Raw genomic sequence first — 6,677 nt, 5'->3', positions numbered from 1 at the left:
GCGGTCCCTGTGCTTTGCTAAGCTTGTTCTAAGTAGGTGCTTTAGACCACTGAGCCATTTCACCAGCCCCATCGGCCCTTTATTTTTTACTTTTTAAAAAATGTATTTATTTACTGAGACAAGGTCTTACTATGTAGTTCAGGCTGGCTTTAAACTATTTTGCCCAGGCTGGCCATGAACTCACAGCAATTGCCTTGCTTCAGCCTCTCCAGTGATGGGATTACAGGGGTGTGCTACTTCATCTGGCTTTTTTTTTGCAGAACCAGGGATTGAACTCAGGTATTTTTTATTTTGGGGACAGGATTTTATTAAATCATTAAGATGCCTAATCTTGCATTTATGATCCTCCTGCCTCAGCCTCCCAAGTACCGGATCAAAGGCATGTGCCACCATGCCTGGACTGACATGATAGGTTTTTTTCAATCAGGGCTGGGAGGACATCAGTTAACTGCTACTTTTGACCCCTCCTTGTGTATTCTTGGAGCTGGCTGTGTGACCTTTCTTACACTGTACAGCCTCTCTAAGCCTTTAATTCCTCCTCTGTCAAAAGGGCTACAGGTGAGGATGAAGGGTCTTTGTGGTCAAACTGAGCTCTACCTGGAACTCAGGAAGGGCTTCTGTCCCACCCTCTCAAAGGCTGGTGTGCAGACAGGACACAGGTGCTATGGCCCTGCGACAGGGAAGTGGAGGGAGCTGTGGCCTGCAGTGCCACCACCCCTCCACTAGACGCTTCTGCAGGTGAACTACTTGCTTTTTTGCTACAAGCCAGGAAGATGGGAAGTGTCACCCACTTTCATAGGCTTAGCCCAGGGCTTGAGGACCCTGGCTTGCTCTGCTGAGTCCCAGGCCAGAACAAGAGCAGGACATTGTAGTGACACCTTTGATATGGCTGGACAGTCTGGAGTGGGGCTCTGTGATCAGAAAAACTAATGCAAGTCAAGGGGAAGAAGAACATTGTCTTGCTATGAAGTCCAGACTCGCCTCAGACTTGAGGTGGTTCTCCTGCCTCAGCCTCCTGAGTTCTGGGATTACAGGTGTGTGCCACTGCGCTGGCTGGACAGGAGTCTCGGAGCCAGAAGGAAACCTGGAGAACCACCAGGCAAAGTGTCCAGTTAGGAACCTGGGATGCAGACGGGCTTGGGGAGAGCAGCCTGAAAACTGGGGTCCTGGTTTCCCTGAGTGTCCCTTCTGGTTCTCTGTCTTGGTTGTTGGCTGAGGCCAGAAGGGTGGTCCTTGGACAAAAAGGATGACAACAACAGGAGCAGGATGTCTGTGGGAGCTGGAACCTGAGGAGAACAGGGTCAGGTCACACTGATTTACCTGGCTGATCCGCCGGAGGGAGGGCATGTCCCGCCCACGTGTCTGCCACGGACTTGATCTCAATGCAGGCTTGTCAGTGAAGACAGCAGCTTGGACAGGGGCAGCTCTCCGGAGCCTGAAGTAGCAGGGTCACTGCACTTGAGGAACTCAGGGAGCCTGGCTCTATACACACACAACAACATAGCTGGGCATGGTGGTACATGCCTGTGATCTCAGCACTTGGGAGGCTGAGACAGGAGGATCTTGAGAGTTCAAAACCAGGTTGGGCTACAAAGTGAGCTCAACAGCCTGGACTACATATTGAGACCCTGTCTCAAACCCTGCCCCCCACGACAGTCTGAAACTTTGGCAGCAGCCTTGCCACGCAGTGTCCCTTTCTAGCCCAGCTGTTGGGTGGACCTTCCCTTAGCAGCCCTCTCACGTTTCCTTCTCTCGCTCTTTTGGGATAGGATCTTTTCTTCTTTTGTATTTAGTGCAGGGTCTACAGGGTCTCACTACATACATCTGACTCATAGTGATCCTCCTGCTTTCAGCCTCCCAAGTGCTGGGATTAGAGGCATGCCACCACCCCCAGTCTCAATCCCCATCTCAGCACACCCGTTGGGTGGGGCTGGAATGGCACACCAGGGGTCAAACCCTGGCCAATCCTGACCATTGCGCTCTTCCTAAGCAGGCACTTTAGTCTGCCAAGCTATCTGGCAGGCCCGAGATAAGATCTTACTATGTAGTTCAGGCTGGTCTTGAACTTACTGTGTGGGACAGACGGGCCTGGAACTCACTGGTGATCCTCCTACTTCAGCCTCCCCTATGCTGGGATTATAAGCCTGCAGCACATCTGGCTTCCTTCTCGTCCCCTCGGAGCACACCCAAAGCCCTGTCTCTTGCCATCAGTCTCCTCTCCCATCCCTCTGCCCCTCCAAGGCTCTCTGCTCACTACTGCTGCTTGCCGCATGGGTTTAGCAAGCTAGGCTTGGACTACTCTATAATTGCAGCACTGGAGCGGCTGAGCTGAGACGCTTGGAGTCTGAGCTACATAGTAAATTCAAGGCTAGCCTGAACTATGTAGCAAGACGCTATTCTCAAACATAACAAAACACACTAAAAAAGTCTAAAAAGGCCCTGCATTTTAATTTCAGTTTTCCCTGCTGTTCTGACAAATGCTGTCTTCCTGCTCCCCCTTGCCTGCCTTCCAGAGCTTGTCCTTCAGCCCTGGTCCCCAGCGTTCCTCCCCTGCCTGGTCCTAGACCTCTGTCTTCCGCCAGCCATCCCAGCTGAAATCGTTACTTTCCCTCTGGCAACTGGGTATTTCCCGACCACACAGCTAAGCAGCATTTTGCAGGGCTGGCTTTCCTTCTCCACATCTCAACAGAAACTTCTCCAATCCAACCTCCAACAGTGTTAACTCTACAGTTCCTACCCATAATCCTAGCACCTTATCTGTAGAGTTCGTACTTTATTCCTTTTATCACCTATCTTTCCATGTCTCTACTCATCTATTAGTTTTTTTGGTACTTGGAACCAAACTCAGGACCTTACGCTTGCCAGGCAGGGGCTTATCCACCTAGCTATATCCCTGGGCCTACCCATCTTTTATTAACCTATACTATGTTGTTTGCTCTGGAGACAGGGCTTCATTATGTAGCTCAGGCTGGCATAGAACTGGTGGTGATGCTCCTGTCTTAGCCACCTGAGCGCTGGGATTATAGGTGTGGGCCAGTAGGGCTGATCTAGATCATTCTTTCCTTGCAAAGTTCTCTTTGTGCTTTAGCCCCCACTGCTTTTGGACAAAAGGATCTGTTTCCTGGTGGACTGTAGGTCTCAGTGACCTCACTAAAGGTCAACATGGCCGTTCACCGTGAGGGAGGTATACAGTGTGTGTCACGTAAGGAGTGCCAGTAGATAGATGCAGAGGGAAAATTGCCGGTGTGCAGCCAGCAGTGCAGCTCAGTTTAGGAAGCAATCATCAGCGAGCACCAACTATCTCCGGGGTATATTTTGATTAGGCGCCGGACATAAGCATATTTTAAAGGGTCTGTCAGCTGAGTATGGTGGTGCATACCTGTTATCACAGTACTGTTTGTGGGAGGCTCGGGCAGGAAGACTGTTCCAAGTTTGAGGACAGCCTGGACTACACAGAGCTCAAGGACAGCCTGGAAAGGCTGGGTATGGTGGCATATGCTTGTAACTCCAGCACTCAGGAAGTTGAGGCAGGACTGCTGCAAGTTCGAGGCCAACCTGAGCTACATAGTGAGTTGAAGGCCATCCTGGACTACATAGTGAGACCCTGTCTCAAAACACAAAAACCGTGGAGATTTTGATGGTCAGTAACTAAGAAGAAACAGGTGACTCTATGAGGAAAAAGCTAAAGCACTGACCTGCAGGAACCAGGGAAAAAGACTGCCATAAAGAAGCCCGCCCCTGGTCAGAACAACCTTCCATGGCTGGTCTCGGAAAGCACCTGGCAAAGAAGTGGATTGTATCCTATCTCACCGAAACCCAAACCAAACCAAACCATGTCTGTCACAGATTGACTAACTGGAGGGAAAAACAAAAAACACTACAGAAACAAATCAGAAAACACCCAGGTATGGTGGCATGTGCCTGTAATCCCAGGGGTTGGGAGGCTGAGGCAGGAGGATCACTATGAGTTCAGGACCAATTTGGGCTACCAAGTTGAGTTCAAGGCCAGCCTGCACTGCAGAGTGAAATCCTGTCTCAAAACAAAACAAAACATAACACCTTACCCTGAAGCCAAAAATAATGGCACTAAGGAAGGGCCGTGGAGACTACATGTACCCTAATACGATGCTTGTGGAGACCCTGTGTCCCATTCTGGCCTCGCTAGGGTAGAACCAGGAGGAAACATGAGCCATCCTAAATTAGAGGAAGTTTGATAAATGTCAGTGTCACAGAAGACACACACACACACACACGCATGTAGGAATACAGGCTATGGGAATGTTCCACACGACTGAAGTTACGGACATGGGAAAACTGATTATCCTTGGAATCCCAGCACTCTGGGAGGCTGAGGCAGGAGACGAGCGAGTATAAGCCCAACCGGGGCAAGTCAGTGACTCAGAGAGACCCTGTCTCAAAATAAAAACAAGGGCTGAGAATGTAGCTTAGTGCAAAGGTCCTGGGTTCAATCCGCAGCATCACACGCACGCATGCACACACGCATACACGCACACACAAACCCCACACAATATTCAAATCTTGGACACGGTAGTCTTTTGGAGAAGAGAAAAAAAAATGCTAAAGAATTATTAGGACAACTGACAAAATTAGAATGCAGATAAGATAAATGAGTGAAACTTCCCATGGCTGCTGTCTGGAACGTGCTTAAGGAAGGCAAACTGAAATACTCAGAAGTAGAAAGTACAATGTACGTTATACTCAAATGGTTCCCAAAACATCGTTTGTATGTGCAATGCATAATTAAGCAAATGTGCAAATGCTAAAAATAGCACAGATTATGTGAGTTCTCCATGCAGCTTTATTCTTGTAGCTTTTCAGTAAGTGTGAGGTTATTTAGAGGCCCCCTGCAGAGCTCCCCAGCCCTGAGTCATCGTGAATGGCACCCACACTGCCCAGCTCTGTCCTAAATAGAAGTCATCTGCCCGGCCTGCCAAGTGCCCGACTCTGGCTGAGTGAAGACAGCCAAGGAGGACTAAGGCAAGCGTCCTTTAAGAAACTCCCTTCTTGTTTCTTCTAGTACTGGGGGATTGAACCCAGGGGCTTTGCACTGAGCATTTCCAGCACTTTTAGCCACTCCTTTGAGGCCAGGATTCGCTAAATTGTCCAGGAATGGCTCAGACTTGTGATCCTCCTGGCTCAGCCTCCCAGAGTGCTGTGATTCCAGGTTGGCCCACCACACCCAGCTAACATAAGTGTATTTTTTTTTTTTTTAAACCAGGAATCTTCTAACTCAGAACACTGCAGGCACTTGTGCTGCTGAGCTATATCCCCAGCACCATAAATGCATCTTTATGTCCAGCTCTTCTCAGAAAATCTCACTGGTGGCCCTCACTAGAGGTTTACTGAATTGGAAAGAGCTGCTTTTGGGTTGCTTCTGAAGTGGTAAGTGCTGAGCCAGGGTGGGTCCGCCTCCCTGGCTCCTTCTACCTGCTCTGCCAGGTGACACTGGCCTGCTCCTCTAGAGGGTAAAGGCTTTTTTTCTTTCTTCTGCAGGGCACCACACCATCACACCAGACTCAGTCACTACTAGCTCAGTGTGCCCAGGGGCACATTAAAAAAAAAAATGTACTTGGTGCAGGGTCTCACTATGCAGCTTGGACTTGTAGTGATCTTCCTGTTTTCAGCCTCTCCAGCGCTGGGATTACAGGTGTGCACCACCATGCCTGGTCTTGGTGCTGGCTTAGTGTGCCCAGGGTAGGTCCAGTGCAGCATGTGGTACTGGGGATTGAATCCCAGTCCCTGCACTTACCTAAGTAGATGCTTAGTACACTGAGCTATCCTGAAGGTCCTTATGCCATGTTTTAAAAAATGCTCAAGCTGGTTGTGGCAGCGGTGCACGCCTGTAATCCTAGCACATAGGAGGCTGAGGCAGGAGGATCACTGCAAGTTTGAGATCAGCCTGGGCTATAAAATGAGGTCAAGACCTGGCTGAAGTGCATAGTGAGACTCTGTCTGATAGGTTTTTTCAGGTACCCAGAACAGCAGAGAAACAGGCAGAAGGAAAAAGGGAAAGAGGCTTTATTATCTTCAAGGACATGGAGAGAATTTGGGGAAGATATGGAATTCTTTCGATTGGAACAAGGGGAGGCTGAGGCTTTCATGGCCTTTTGCCATGGGGTTTGGAGGAGATGTTTAGAAATACCTGAGGGAGCTGACTGGGGGGGTCTTCCCTGAGGGGGCAGGAAGGGTGAAAGGAACTTGCACCCCAGGGCTAAGTTGGAGAAGAAAGGGGGAGGTAGTCTTGGGGAAAATGGGTTTTAAGGGCTTTTTATTATTCTTTTTTGTACTTAGGACGGTGTACAGGGTCTCACTGCATAGATGGAATGCCTAGTGCTCCTGTTTCCAGCCTCCCAGGTGCTGGGATTACAGGCACATGCCACCATGCCTTGTCTCAATTTCCATCTCAGCATACCTGGGGGCGGGGCCTGCATGGCAGGCCAGGGGATTGAACTCCTGGCCCTGCCCTAGCGTCTGCCTAAGCAGGTGCTTTAGTCTGCTGAGCTATTTGGTTTGGTCAGCCCTTAAGGGCTTTTTAAGATGGGTTTACTGGTGTGGTCATATTAGATGACCACTATGAGGATTCAACAACTCATACTAGGGCCAGCACCTATCACTGTCTCAAAAAGACAAAAAAAAAAAAAAAAAAAAAAAAAAAA

This window comes from Octodon degus, unplaced genomic scaffold, assembly GCF_000260255.1.
Source record: "Octodon degus isolate 3935 unplaced genomic scaffold, OctDeg1.0 scaffold00126, whole genome shotgun sequence".
Lineage (NCBI taxonomy): Eukaryota > Metazoa > Chordata > Mammalia > Rodentia > Octodontidae > Octodon > Octodon degus.
This window is presented reverse-complemented; position numbering follows the sequence as displayed.